The sequence below is a fragment of the Leptonychotes weddellii genome, chromosome 12 (assembly GCF_054177405.1).
Source record: "Leptonychotes weddellii isolate Sample4059 chromosome 12, ASM5417740v2, whole genome shotgun sequence".
NCBI classification, from domain to species: domain Eukaryota; kingdom Metazoa; phylum Chordata; class Mammalia; order Carnivora; family Phocidae; genus Leptonychotes; species Leptonychotes weddellii.
In genome coordinates, this window is record NC_138380.1 from 30,749,191 (window position 1) to 30,762,171 (window position 12,981).

The window sequence follows — 12,981 nt, forward strand, 5'->3', positions numbered from 1 at the left end:
AAGGCAGTCGCTCAACCAACTGAGCCACCCAGGTGCCCCATATAATGCTCTTAATATAAAAGTCAAATGAAATTACTTCACTTGAACATCTAAATTATTAATGTATTTTCTATTTTGTTTATAATTCTTAAAGTGTATAAAAAATCCACATAACTCTAAGATATCAATTATTAAAATACTTTATCTCACCAGTTAAGAGCTTTTGGCTTCCTTGCTGACAATCACTAGCATTTCCATTCCAGAATAATAACCCACTGACCACTTTATTCTCATTTCAGATTATAAATTCTACAATTTTGAACTTCTGAAATCTTCTGATTATTATCTCTGTGATTTCTACCTTCTCCAATTTTTAATACCTTCTGAATCTGTTTTTTTTTTCTTATCATGTGCTCTTATTAAATATTCTGTGTTCTCTAAGGATGTCATCCCTTCCTGGTTTCACTTACTTTTCTCCCCACCCTTTATGTATGGTCAACCTTGTCAACAGTATAAGGACTAGCATCCTATAGATTCCTCACTCCTAAACAACCAGTTTTCACCTGTGAAAAACTTCCACTTTCTCCACCTGAAAAGTATTGATCATTGCAAAGTAATGTGTACAAGAAACTAGGGAATTGAAACAAAGCAGGCCGATGCCTTGATTGGATCAAAATCATCTTTAGCTAGAACTTTCCCATACTTTTAAATCTACTTAGTTCATCTCTTGATACAGAGAAAGTGATCAGAATTGAAAAAAAAATATTTCCTTTTTTGACTGTTTTAAAGTGAGGGAATTAATGATTTGGGGCCACAGCAAATTCTTTTCATTTAACTTCAGCTAAACACTTCCTTGTTTGCAGTAATTCCTTTATTCATCTTCAACTACACCCTGTACCGAGAGAGCAGCAAGCTTCTTCTTACTCCTTAAAGCATCTCTCTTAAAACTAAAAAAATCCAGAGCTTTTGATAAGGTGATAGAAGGTCCACTCATAAGAAGAAAGACTGAAAGAAGAAAGTAAAATATAAAGTTTGAACAATGAAAAAGACAAATGATTGAAAGCAACAAACAATGGATTTTTCATTATTTCGAGAATTAACATTTATTTTTATACTAGTGTCTTTTTAAGAAAAGGAAATACGTAAGTTATCATTAGGTTTTCCTTTTTTCTTAGGTGGAAAAGTATTACTTATATAAATAAATTTGTTTTTAGTGATCTCTTCATTATTATTATTATTGTTATTATTATTATTAAACTTTCTTTAGTAGAGATTCTGAACCTGTATATTTAAGGCAATTATGAAGAGTATCCTATGTGTAGATCTCTGTATGTGTCAAGAGTGTATGTAAATCTGTTATAAACTCTAGCTATCAGCACTTAAATGTATTGCTCTTTATCAAATGCGAGAACATAGCCAAAAACGAAATCATTGGGTGTCGTAGTATAATAGTTGATCAAAGTATAAGCTAAAATTTTTCATTTATTTAAACTGCTTTCCCAGTTTTGGTACAGTTTCCTAGGATGAGACTTAATGGAGAATCATACATAACAGACCGGCAGCTCACACATCTCACACATCCTGAATCGGTGTGTCTTCTGATCCTCTGAGCCTCACTGTTTCCCATTCTTCCCTTCATCATTTCTGATTTATTCTCTGTACTTGTGGGTACATCATTTTTAGGCATTCTCTAAACTTTATGTATTGTCCTTGGTTTTTATTTCTAATGCCAAATCCTCTTACTGTTGCAAAGTATTTCTTAATATCATATAAGGCTGAAACATTTTCTTCTTTAGTTTCAGACCAGTGCTCCTTGTCCTCCCATCTTCTGATGCTTTGAATAATCACATTCTTTCATTTATACAGATACTTGTATGGTATTTATAGACTGTGATCAAATCCCCTTAAATCTTCTCCTCTCTTGACTATATAAATGTCTATGACCCTGTATCTCATCCAACACACTACTTTTATATTTTCCCTTGCTTTTTATTATTAATTTTCCATTAACTCTCTCAGTTCTTGTATAACTTTTCTATTGCCAATAAATAGAAATGCAGTAACTCATTTATTTTTATGATAGGCTAAGTAGGGTTTAATCCTTGACAAGAACGTTTTGTCAGTGTGTCAAGTTATATACTCATTATATGGACTGTACTTACTCTTCACTTATTATATATTCAATTGTTTCTGGATTATGGTGCTTATTACTCCATTAATTTCTATGTGAGAAATTCTACTTCCCTGAGAGAGCCTCAATTCTCTGAGTCACTAGAAATGCCTGTATTGACTCTGGAAAGAGTGTTACATCCGCAGTAATTTGCTGATTACTACTGCGAAAATGTGGCCTGGAGCTTGTATTCATTCATCATAAACTTAACTAATTTCAAATGTGATTATTACTTCTGTAGTTTCTATCTTTGTCCATTTTGTGGGAGTTTTTCCTAAATAAATAGCATTGCTAATTAGCTTGGCTATTTCTATGCTGGTGTGGGTATATGTACGCATATATATATATATTTACAAGAGTAGCTATAGGTGTCCTACTGTACGTCCATATTTATGAAAAATACCTATAGGTGTTCTACTGAATTTTTAAATGCATTGGTAATAGAGATCTGGAAGAATTTACTTGAGATACTTATTTGGCTCACTGATAAAAGTGAACCCAAATACAATGATAAAAAATACATAATGACCCCTGACTAAAGAATTTTGAAAAAAAATAAGGCAATAGGGTATTTGTGTATGTGTGTGTATTTTGGGGTGTTATTAAGTGCAAGGATCTCAGAAATAGTGCCCTTCTTGTGAGATTGTGGGCTGACTAACTTTATCCTGTGCCTCATATTTTGGTTCAAAGAAAATTTATATTATGGCAAAAAATGGTCTCTAAAATGCAGTTTGTTAGCTGTCAATTCATACTGATGTGGAGGCATAGGGAGTTAATATTCACTTATCACCTACTTTTCAATAACAGGTTTTGGATGAACTCTTCTGCTCTGGGTAATTTTTGCAGTGATGGTTAGTATAGCAAATTAAATGTTTCATGTTTATGTATTTTAATGGGACTTTCAAAGTATTACAATGTAATTTTCCTAAAGTAATATCATTATTGAATATTCCCTAAGAATAACAACTCTGCAAATTTTTGATTGTCGATGTATCTTCAGTACATACTGCCTAATTTTTTTTGACATGACCCTAAAGTTTTCCATGACAAAAATAAATGTATAATCTAAACATAGTAGAAAACAGCCCAGGCCACTTTTCCAAGAAATCATTGTCTCCAGGGTGTGCCTGGGTGGCTCAGTCATTGAGCGTCTGCCTTTGGCTCATGTCATGATCCCAGCATCCTGGGAGTGCTGGGATCCAGCCCCACATCAAGCCCCGCGTCAGGCTCCCTGCTCAGCGGGAAGCCTGCTTCTCCCTCTCCCACTCCTGCTTGTGTTCCTGCTCTCACTGTCTCTCTCTCTCTCTCTATCAAATGAATAAATGAAATCTTTTAAAAAAATATTATCTCCTTTGTAAGTCCAGGAGCTTAAAAAAAAAAAAATGAAGTCATTGTCTCCAAAAGTTATAGGATAGTGCATAAAGAAAATAATAATGATGGTTGAAATACTTTCTCAGGAAAACAGACATGAAACTCCCCTTCTTTTTTCACATTTGTTTTTCTTGGACCAAGGGAGCCAACTTTGTAATATTGCTACAGGTAATTGCAATCCTAAGACAAAAGGATCTAAGCAAACAACTCATTTTCTGTCTCGTTGTCCCGGTCATGAAGTACCAAATGTATGTACTCTCTTCTAGTCATATATTATTGTCTATTTTATCCTCTTAGAGCTCCCCTCACAGGATCAATACACAAATTCCTCTTCCTCTACCTATGGGAATAGAAATTTCCTCAATGGACATTAATATATCCTTTTCTCATTCGTTGTGGGACCTTTCCCTCCGTTTCTGTCTTGATCTTCAGGATCTTCTTATGTATCATGATTATGTTTGGCTCCATATATTTTTGCCATTCCTTTGCCAGCATGCAGGCCTTTTAGAACTTCATCTTAGGTTTACAAAACTGGGTACATAGTCTAGGAGTAAAATACCTACCATCCTTTGTACCTCCGTACATGTATCATGTATCCCACCTCTAATCTCATACCAAGCTAACTAAAATAATATACTTGATGGGTGCCTGGGTGGCTCAGTTGTTAAGCGTCTGCCTTCGGCTCAGGTCATGATCCCAGGGTCCCCCTGGGATTGAGGCCCACATCAGGCTCCCTGCTCAGCAGGAAGCCTGCTTCTCCCTCTCCCCCTGCTTGTGTTCCCTCGCTGTGTCTCTCTGTCAAATAAATAAATAAAATCTTTAAAAAAAATAATATACTTGATCTAGTACTACTAATAATGTAATAATCAAATATTAATAGTTAAGATAGTGATATTTTCCTTTGTAATACCCATATGATTCTGACAGTACATGTTATTTTTATCTCTCATAAGTTCATATGTAGAAAAACAAAATAATTTGCTCTAGATCCATTTTACATGTTAATAGAAGACAGTAAACATCATAACACTTTCTACATTAGGTAAGCCATCCTTCAGCCTTCAATATTCTGTGGATTTTATTAATTATATATAGGTACTAGTTTTCTAAGTCATTTTTCCAAGAAGACCTAGTTTAGGTTTAGTCAGAGAAGGGACTGGAACCAAGAGGAAGCTGAACTGAGGCCTGAGTCTGAGATCATGAAATTGGGAATGAAGATTTCTAAGATTGCTGTAAGTCAGGAATTAGCCAACCATCCAGAAGACTCCTGGTCAAAGCAGTAACCAAATAACGTGGACTCTTGTTCTTGGCAGCAAGCTGACAAGCCAGAAACCATAAAATCAAAGCAAAGGTCGGGAAACCAGTGATATCCATTGTGATGTTAAAAGAAAGGAGAGCAGAGTCAGTAACTTCAGTGATTAAAATATGTAAAATGCCATGACCTTGATGTCTGGTTTTGCAAGAGAATAGCCCCAATAATCAAATGTGGAGAACAGGATGAGATTTTGTCTGTCCTCTTCTTGCTCAGCATATGGCCTTGTACTTGTTAGCGCAAGCAGAGAGAAATGACAGGTCCCTAACAAAACGTGGTGTTATGGAGAAAGATGTTCTCTGAAGGAGCCTAGGTAATCATTCAACATTTATTGAGCTCCTACTACATGCCAGGGACAGTTCTAAGCATTGGGGAGGCAATTAAAATTAAAGTATATAGTACTTATCCTTCCATTTATAATCTAGAAAAGGATACAGATAAATAAGTGGGCAATTACACAGTAATGTAATATGTGCTATAACGTGAAGACATACCAACTACTCTGGTCATACATAATTGGGACATCTAACCCAATTTGTAAAATTACGGAAAGTTTCTAGAGGTATAGGAAGCTAAGTTGGCATTTCAGTCATAAGTAAGAGGAAGAAGGAAGAGTATTTCAGGCAGAGGAAAAGTGTGTGCAAAAAAGAAGTGAAAATGTGAAAAAGAATATGTAGCATTAATAAATATACAGTTTAATATGCCTGAAAGGAGCCCTGGGGCTCTGGAGGAAGGATTGGAGACCCATGGGGTATGAAAAAATGAAAGGAAACTAAAGATTCTGTGGTCTGGACCGTTAAGAGATCTGACACAGTGGGATTATTTCCAGTACACTAGGCTTAAGTCATTCTTTCTATTTATGTTAAGTCAATGTCTGAAGCTGGTCACCCCCAAACCTGCTTTCCTCCATGGTGTTGGTTTTGGCATCTCATTTATATTTCCCCACCATCTGATCTTGATTTTAATTTAGCCAGGCCTCAAATATACATATAATAACATTCCTACTTAAACGTGTTCTTAAAACTTTATGTCTTATGATTTTATAAATATCCTAATAATTCAGTTTAAAGCTTTTGTTGAGCTCCTATTATGTGTGATAAGCAATGAAAGGTGACTAAAACAATTGCCATCATAAAGCACATAGTCTTTTTGGGAGGATATACATATTAAACAGAGACTTGAAAATATAGCATGGTACATACACTAAAACAGATATATGGATCAAGAAGTAGAGAAGTACAGAAGACTAAGAATTATACCTGAGGCAGTCAAAGACAACTTTACATAATATTTGACTTAGTCTGGAAGAATAGAGAGGTATACAAGACAGAGAAATCATCAAGTATAAAAGCCTGAAGAATAATAAATGGAATAGGTAAACCCAGAGAAGGGTGACAAGGGACTTCGCTATGGCTTATAATTAGAATTGATGAAGTTGGAGAATATTCTGAAATGATTTTGAACAGAGGTTGGAAATCACAGCTAAGATAGGGAATTTGAATTTTTCCTTTTAGTGACAGTCATCAAATTATTAGGTAACAATTTTCTTTTTCAATATTTTTAAAAATTAAAAAAAAAATTGAGGACAGTAACTCTGAGAGCATTGTAGTTGATTGTCTGGATTAGAGAAAAATTGGTGGCTTGTTAGGTACTCATTCCACTAACAGAGATGGTGAATGTTGAGAAAAGAAGGCAGAATTCAATAAATTTTTTTGAGCTACAATGGGGAAAACACTTGGGATGAGTAATGGTGGTGAAGCTGGAGAGAAATGGATGGATTCTAGAGACATATAGGAGATAAAATTGACAAATCTTGAAGATTCTTTGGATTTGGATGTGGAGAGAGGACGAATCAAGGCTTACTCTACCTTTCTTGTTTGCACAACTAAATGGAGGCTGGGGCCATACACTGGGATGGAGGAGATGGACCATGATGTGTGGGTTATTTTTAGACCTGTTCTGCCTAAACTTTCCTTTAAGGCCTGGAGGAGGCAATATCACTAGGCAGCGTGCTATCTTAGTCTACAGCTCAGAGGAGAAGCGTAGGCTAGAGATGTATAAATTTTGTTGCTGTAGATGGTAACTGAAGCCAGAGTAATGGATCAGGATACCTTTGAGAGAAATGCAGCATCAGCAGGTGAAAGAGTCTAGAAGAGAGCTTTGAGAAACCTTCAAAGCCTGAATGATGAGCTGAAGGAGTAGTTCCACTAGGGTATAAGTAAAACAAACAAACAGAAATTATGATGTCACGGGAGCTAAGGAAATGTATTAAGAGGAAGGGAATAATCAACAGTGCTAAACCTGAGAGATCAAGAAACTGAAAGGACCAAAACTTAACACAGAAGTAAGGCACGACTAAACCAAAGTTATGTTTCAAAACTGTTTTGAGGAGGAGCCAGACTGGAGTGTTCTAAGGAAATTTAATTTGCTGTGTAGCAAATTAATAGAGATAGGGATAGATAAGACATTCGAAAAGTTTGACTGTGAAAGAGAAGAAAGATAGGACAGTAACTAGAGTGAGAAATGGGGTTGAGTTATATGTTTTAGAATGGACACTATTAGAGTATGTGGTTGAGGGAAATTGTAGATAAAGTGATAATTGGCTACCGTTGCCTTTGTGTTTACACAAAATGTTCTCCTTCCCAGTTTAAAGATATCCTGTGGTAAAGCAAAATGACATCGAGTTTTGGGGGCCTGAAGGTCACAGAGATTGGGAAATCAGGAGTGTCAATAGGTAGTTCATTGAAGGAAAAGAAATTAATTCTGAGCCCTAAACTTGTGGGAGGAAAAGGGAAACCCATGTATTGTTCCTGTTTTTCATCTTGAATTATAAAAAAGTACCTGAATAATTTTAACTGTCTCCTCTTTAGTTCTATAATCTGCATATGGATAAAACAGGATTCACTCAGCAGGTTGCAAGCCTGTGCCTCTAAACATATTTAGTTGAGCGAGAAGGCACAAAATGGAACCATATGTGTTTTCTTTTAAGGTAATCTGCTTCAGTAGTATTGTCAGCACTTCTGAGAGCCTCTTCCATATGCATCTTGCCATACTTTTAAAAAATGCTCTGTGTTGAGTCATTTTGATGTCAACTGTTAAACCCTCCTTGCAAATATTTATTCATTGTTTTATGGGATTTATGAAAATAATAGCCTCTATAATAAGATATATTGTAAGAATGTTAAATCACAAACAGATTTCACAAAGATATATTTCAAACATTCAGTACCACTTAGGAACAGCCATTTGAAACAGATAAACCTTGTATCAAGGTTTGACAGTCAATAAACATAGGTGAGTTTGGGACACAAATGAAATTCCTATAATAATGATCCTTTGGGGGAAAATCTCATGTTTCTTGTCCATAGAATCCAAATCCTAGGGCTATTACTAATAACCCCCAGAGCTGCTTTACGTTCTTTGCTTTGTAATGACACTTTAACAGCATTCATGGATATTTTTGGCAATATTAACCTTGATGTGGCATTCAACATTTGCAAAACTGACGTATTTTTTGTTAACATTGAGAAATCTGTTTACGTTGGACCACTACACATATATTCAATGCGATGCATATTCAGTGTTCTGTGCATTGAGTTTAGGCTTTATTTAAACTAGAACCTTGTTCCTCACAATCAGATTCATCTCTGCTGCACCTCTCTCTTCCCAGTAAGTCCTTCACATGTGCTCTATGCATGGAGCTCATTCAGTAAATGCTCTTTATTTAATAACAGCCACAGTAATAGGAAATAAATAGTTTAAACAGTGACATAAGCAAATGACAAAGTTTTGCCCACTATAAATTTTTGTAACTCATTCTTTAGCATTCTACAACACTTTTTTCCTAACATAAATGAAAGATTGTCGTATAAATCTATTGAATTGGAATACTGTGCTACTCACTTCTGTCTCAGAATATATTTCTTTTTTTCCTTTCTCAGACTTACTGCCTGGTTTCCAAAGAGATTACAACTTGATTTTGTACCCATACAGTTTTCCCTTAGTCAGTTGCATGGCAGCCAGATAGTCTAGTTAGTTTATTCCCTATCACATGCTGCTCTGTCAAAACTGTTCACTTACATTTTTCACAGATCACTACTAGCCATGAACAACATTATTCTGCAGAAAACCTGCTGTCCGTGCTCTCTACACTAGCTGCCGTTACACCCAGCACTTTCCTTCTTTTTCTAGGACATGTCACTCATGTGTTTCAGCAAATGCCAGCTGTCCCTTATATCCAGCACACTATCCCTCCACCAGGGACATTTTACATGTATTCTGTATTCATTTTACTGGGCACTTTCTTCCATCTAGCAAATAACCCATTCATTCATTCACTGTTTTGGGCTTCTCTCATCAAATGCTGTATTCCCTATTGTAGGGATAAAGTTTTCTAACGTATTTCTCTTTTCCCCTCATGACAATATTTTTTTATTCAGCCACTTCTTTTACTCTGCAAACTGCATCTCCCATCTTCTGTCAGGAGCATTTGCAAAAAGAACATTTTCCAAAAACAAAATGTATGTTTAAAAGTGTATTTCATTATCTGTTTTTCTGAGTGGATCAGAACAGTTAAGGCTATGCACACTCTAAAAATAGGTAGTGAAGGGCTATTACCAGAATCTTGCAACTGTGTATTTCTTTTTTTGTGGAAGGACATGGGATATTATACAAATAGTAAAGGTATTTCCCTGTAATAAAAGCTATAACATTAAAAAGAGAGTAACATTCATAGCTTTAATCTATGGCAATGAGCTTTATCAGTAAGAATGTCAGAGAACATAAGCAGTTAAGATTCCTGGAGGCAAAACGTACCCAATTAAGGTGATTTACCACATTCCAAAATGACTTGACAAGTACATTTAACTCTCTAAAATGATATCTGTTTTTATATCTCTCATGGATTAGAAAATTATGGGAATTCAAGATATCATCATCACCATCATCATCATCAAAAACATTTATTAAATATATTTCTATGATGGAGCTGCTACTTAAACCTTTTAGATATATAGCTCATGCCATCAAAGAAGTTCTAGTTTGCTGCAGTGATATTAGATACCTATATTGAATATATGCATACATTAAGTCAACGAATGCCTAGATTAAATAACACTTTGCTGTTGTATTAAATTGAACATATTTATTGTAAGATAAGTCAGTTGCTGATGATTTAGATCAGGGGTCAGAAAACCTGCTTTGTAAAAGGCAGACAGTAAATATTTTCAGCTCTGTGGGTCAGATGGTGTCTGTGACAACTATTCAACTTTGATGTTATAGCACAAAAGTAGCCATGGAAATAGATAAATGAGTGATCATGGCTGTGTTCCTATAAAATTTTATTTACAAAAATAGGCAGTGGGATGTATTTGACCCATAAGCCATTGTTTGCTGACCTCTGATTTAGATGATAGAAGAAACTAACGTATTTATAGTCTTATTTCTTTATAAGAAGCAAAACTAAACAGACTTTATAGATAAAGGGACAACAATATGAGCCATCAAGCCAACCCAAGCTCTCAAGACAGAAAAGAAAATTTTTAGAGACCAAAAACAATAAGAAATGACAAATATGGGGAGGTAAACCAGTACTAAAACCTATAACTGGTGTGGAATATTTCTCAGTCTCCTTCCCAAAGCCTAAAGCTTTGGATTGAAATGATTCATGAGAGGAGGACTGAAAGCAAAGACTAGGGTCTCTGTGAGGTAGGAAGTCAGACTTTAAATCTCTGTATAAGGTTATAACTCTGATAGACATCAGTGGGTAATCTTATTATCTTTTTAGATAGATAGACAGACAGACTTAGGTTATAGAGATTGATAATTTTACATACTGAGAATTCTAAGATACATGGCCTTAGATTTTCAATTTTCATTATCTTTGTATCATCAAAAAGTATAAAGTCGTAATTTCGTTAAAAGTGGTTTTATGTTGGTTGTATTGTAGGCATCTAGAGTAGGCAAAAATCCCAAACGTATCAAATTTTTTCACACAGAGTTTCAAGAAATATAAACTCATAGGAAAAAAAATCATAAAACATGTACAGAAAGGACCAAGCTACTGTGAGTGAGATCTAGTAGAACCATTATCAGTAATATCAGGCCAGCAAAACTGTACATATTAGAATTATATGTAAAACATAAAATTAATAAATGTTTAAATAAAAGAGAATCAGAAGTGTGCTCTTGCAGGACATCATCACAGCTCTCAAGGCAGTTTGTAAAAGATCATAGAAATAAAAGTATAAAAACTGAAATTAGAAACCAATTGGGAAAATTAAATAGCAGATTAATCACAGTTGAAGAGAGAATGAGTAAATTGGAAGATGGAACTGGAGAAATTGTCCAGAAATCAATACAATGAAATAAATGAGAAATACAAAGCACATTCTAAAAGACATGAAGAATAGAGTAAGAATAGTGTTAGAAGTTATAAGGTATATGTAATTTGATTTCTATAAGTAGAAAATAGAATGAATGGGAGACAGGTAATATTCAATGTGGTAATTAATGGCTATGAAATTACTATATTTGAAGCCCCACCAGTCATAAGAAGGATACATCGAAAGGCATCCTCACCATGGCGCACAACAATGAAAAGAAATATTGGCTGAGAACAAAGATGGATTACAGAGGAATAACAATTAGGTTGATATCTGATTTTGAAAAAGACCAACAATGGAAGCCAGAAACCTGTGGAATAATATCTTCAAAATTCTGAGAAAATATAATTTCCAACATAGAATTGTATATCCTGTAAAATTATTTTTCAAGAACAAGGGTAAAATAAAGACTTTTTTTAGGTAGGGCAAAATTGAGAGAACTTACTACCAACAGATCTCTCTAAAGAATTTCTAGAAGATGAGCTTCATGAATAACTTAAAAATCATTAAGAAGGAAAGACTGAGAGCAATCGAAGAATGGTAATCAGAGAAAGTAGCAAGTATAAAGTTAATCCAAACAAAACCTGATGGTGTAAGACAGTAGTAACAATATCCAATTTGTGAATACTGAATGTTAGAATTTAAATATTATGTATGAAAATATGTTTATAGAGATAAAACATTCTTCGTAATGTTTGATATGAGAGAATAGATATTTAACTCTGGACATGTAAATTTAAATATGCATGTTAACATTTTTGGGATGACCACTATTAGAGTGGATACACTGTGTAACTTCCAAACTAATGGAATATAAATATGTGGGATTTGGGAAGGGCATAAACAAGCAAGCAGACAATAACAACAAAAATATCCTGTATTTTTTTTTTTTTAAAACAAGTAAGGTTAAAAATGATAGAAGAGAGCAAGTAGAAAGCCCAACATAATAGGGTCAAAACAATTTCAGACTTATTATAATAAACAAAAACAGACTAGATTCTGACTTGAAAACACAAAAGTGGCAGAACAATTGAAAGATACAACTATGGGGCGCCTGGGTGGCTCGGTCAGTTAAGCGTTTGCCTTTGGCTCAGGTCATGATCCCAGAGTCCTGGGATAGAGCCCCGCATCAGTTTCCCTGCTCAGCAGAGAGCCTGCTTCTCCCTCTTCCGCTCCCTCTGTTTGTGTTCCCTCTCTCACTGTGTCCCTTTCTGTCAAATAAATAAATAAAATCTTAAAAAAAAAAGACACAACTATGTTAATAGTAAGCAAGAGAATACTAACCAACAAATACAAATACTAACCTAAAGAAACTTAGTGTCCTATATTATTCCACAAAGTAGACTTTAGGGCAGAGGGTGTTGCTAGCAATAAAAAGAAGCAATAAGTAATGATAAGAGATTCAGTTTACCAGGAAGATATAACAATTCAAACCTTTTGTATTCTAGTAAAATGGCTTCAAAATACAAAATGAAAAAAACTGAAAAACTTAAAGAAGGATAGATTTTAAATGCTATGTATATTTTTTAAAAAGGGACCTGACAAGATTTTGAGGATCTTCAGTAACATTAAAAAACTGATGAAGAATCAACTCTGACTCAATTTTTAAAAGGAAGTGTGTAACCTGTGGAACTTTCAAACAAACAGGCAGCTTAAAGATAAGCTAATAAAATAACTGATTTTAAGGATAAGGAAACCGAGACCCCAACAGGTTTGGTAATCCACCAAAGGTCAGACAGCATATATTGGCAAATCCAGTACTAGAG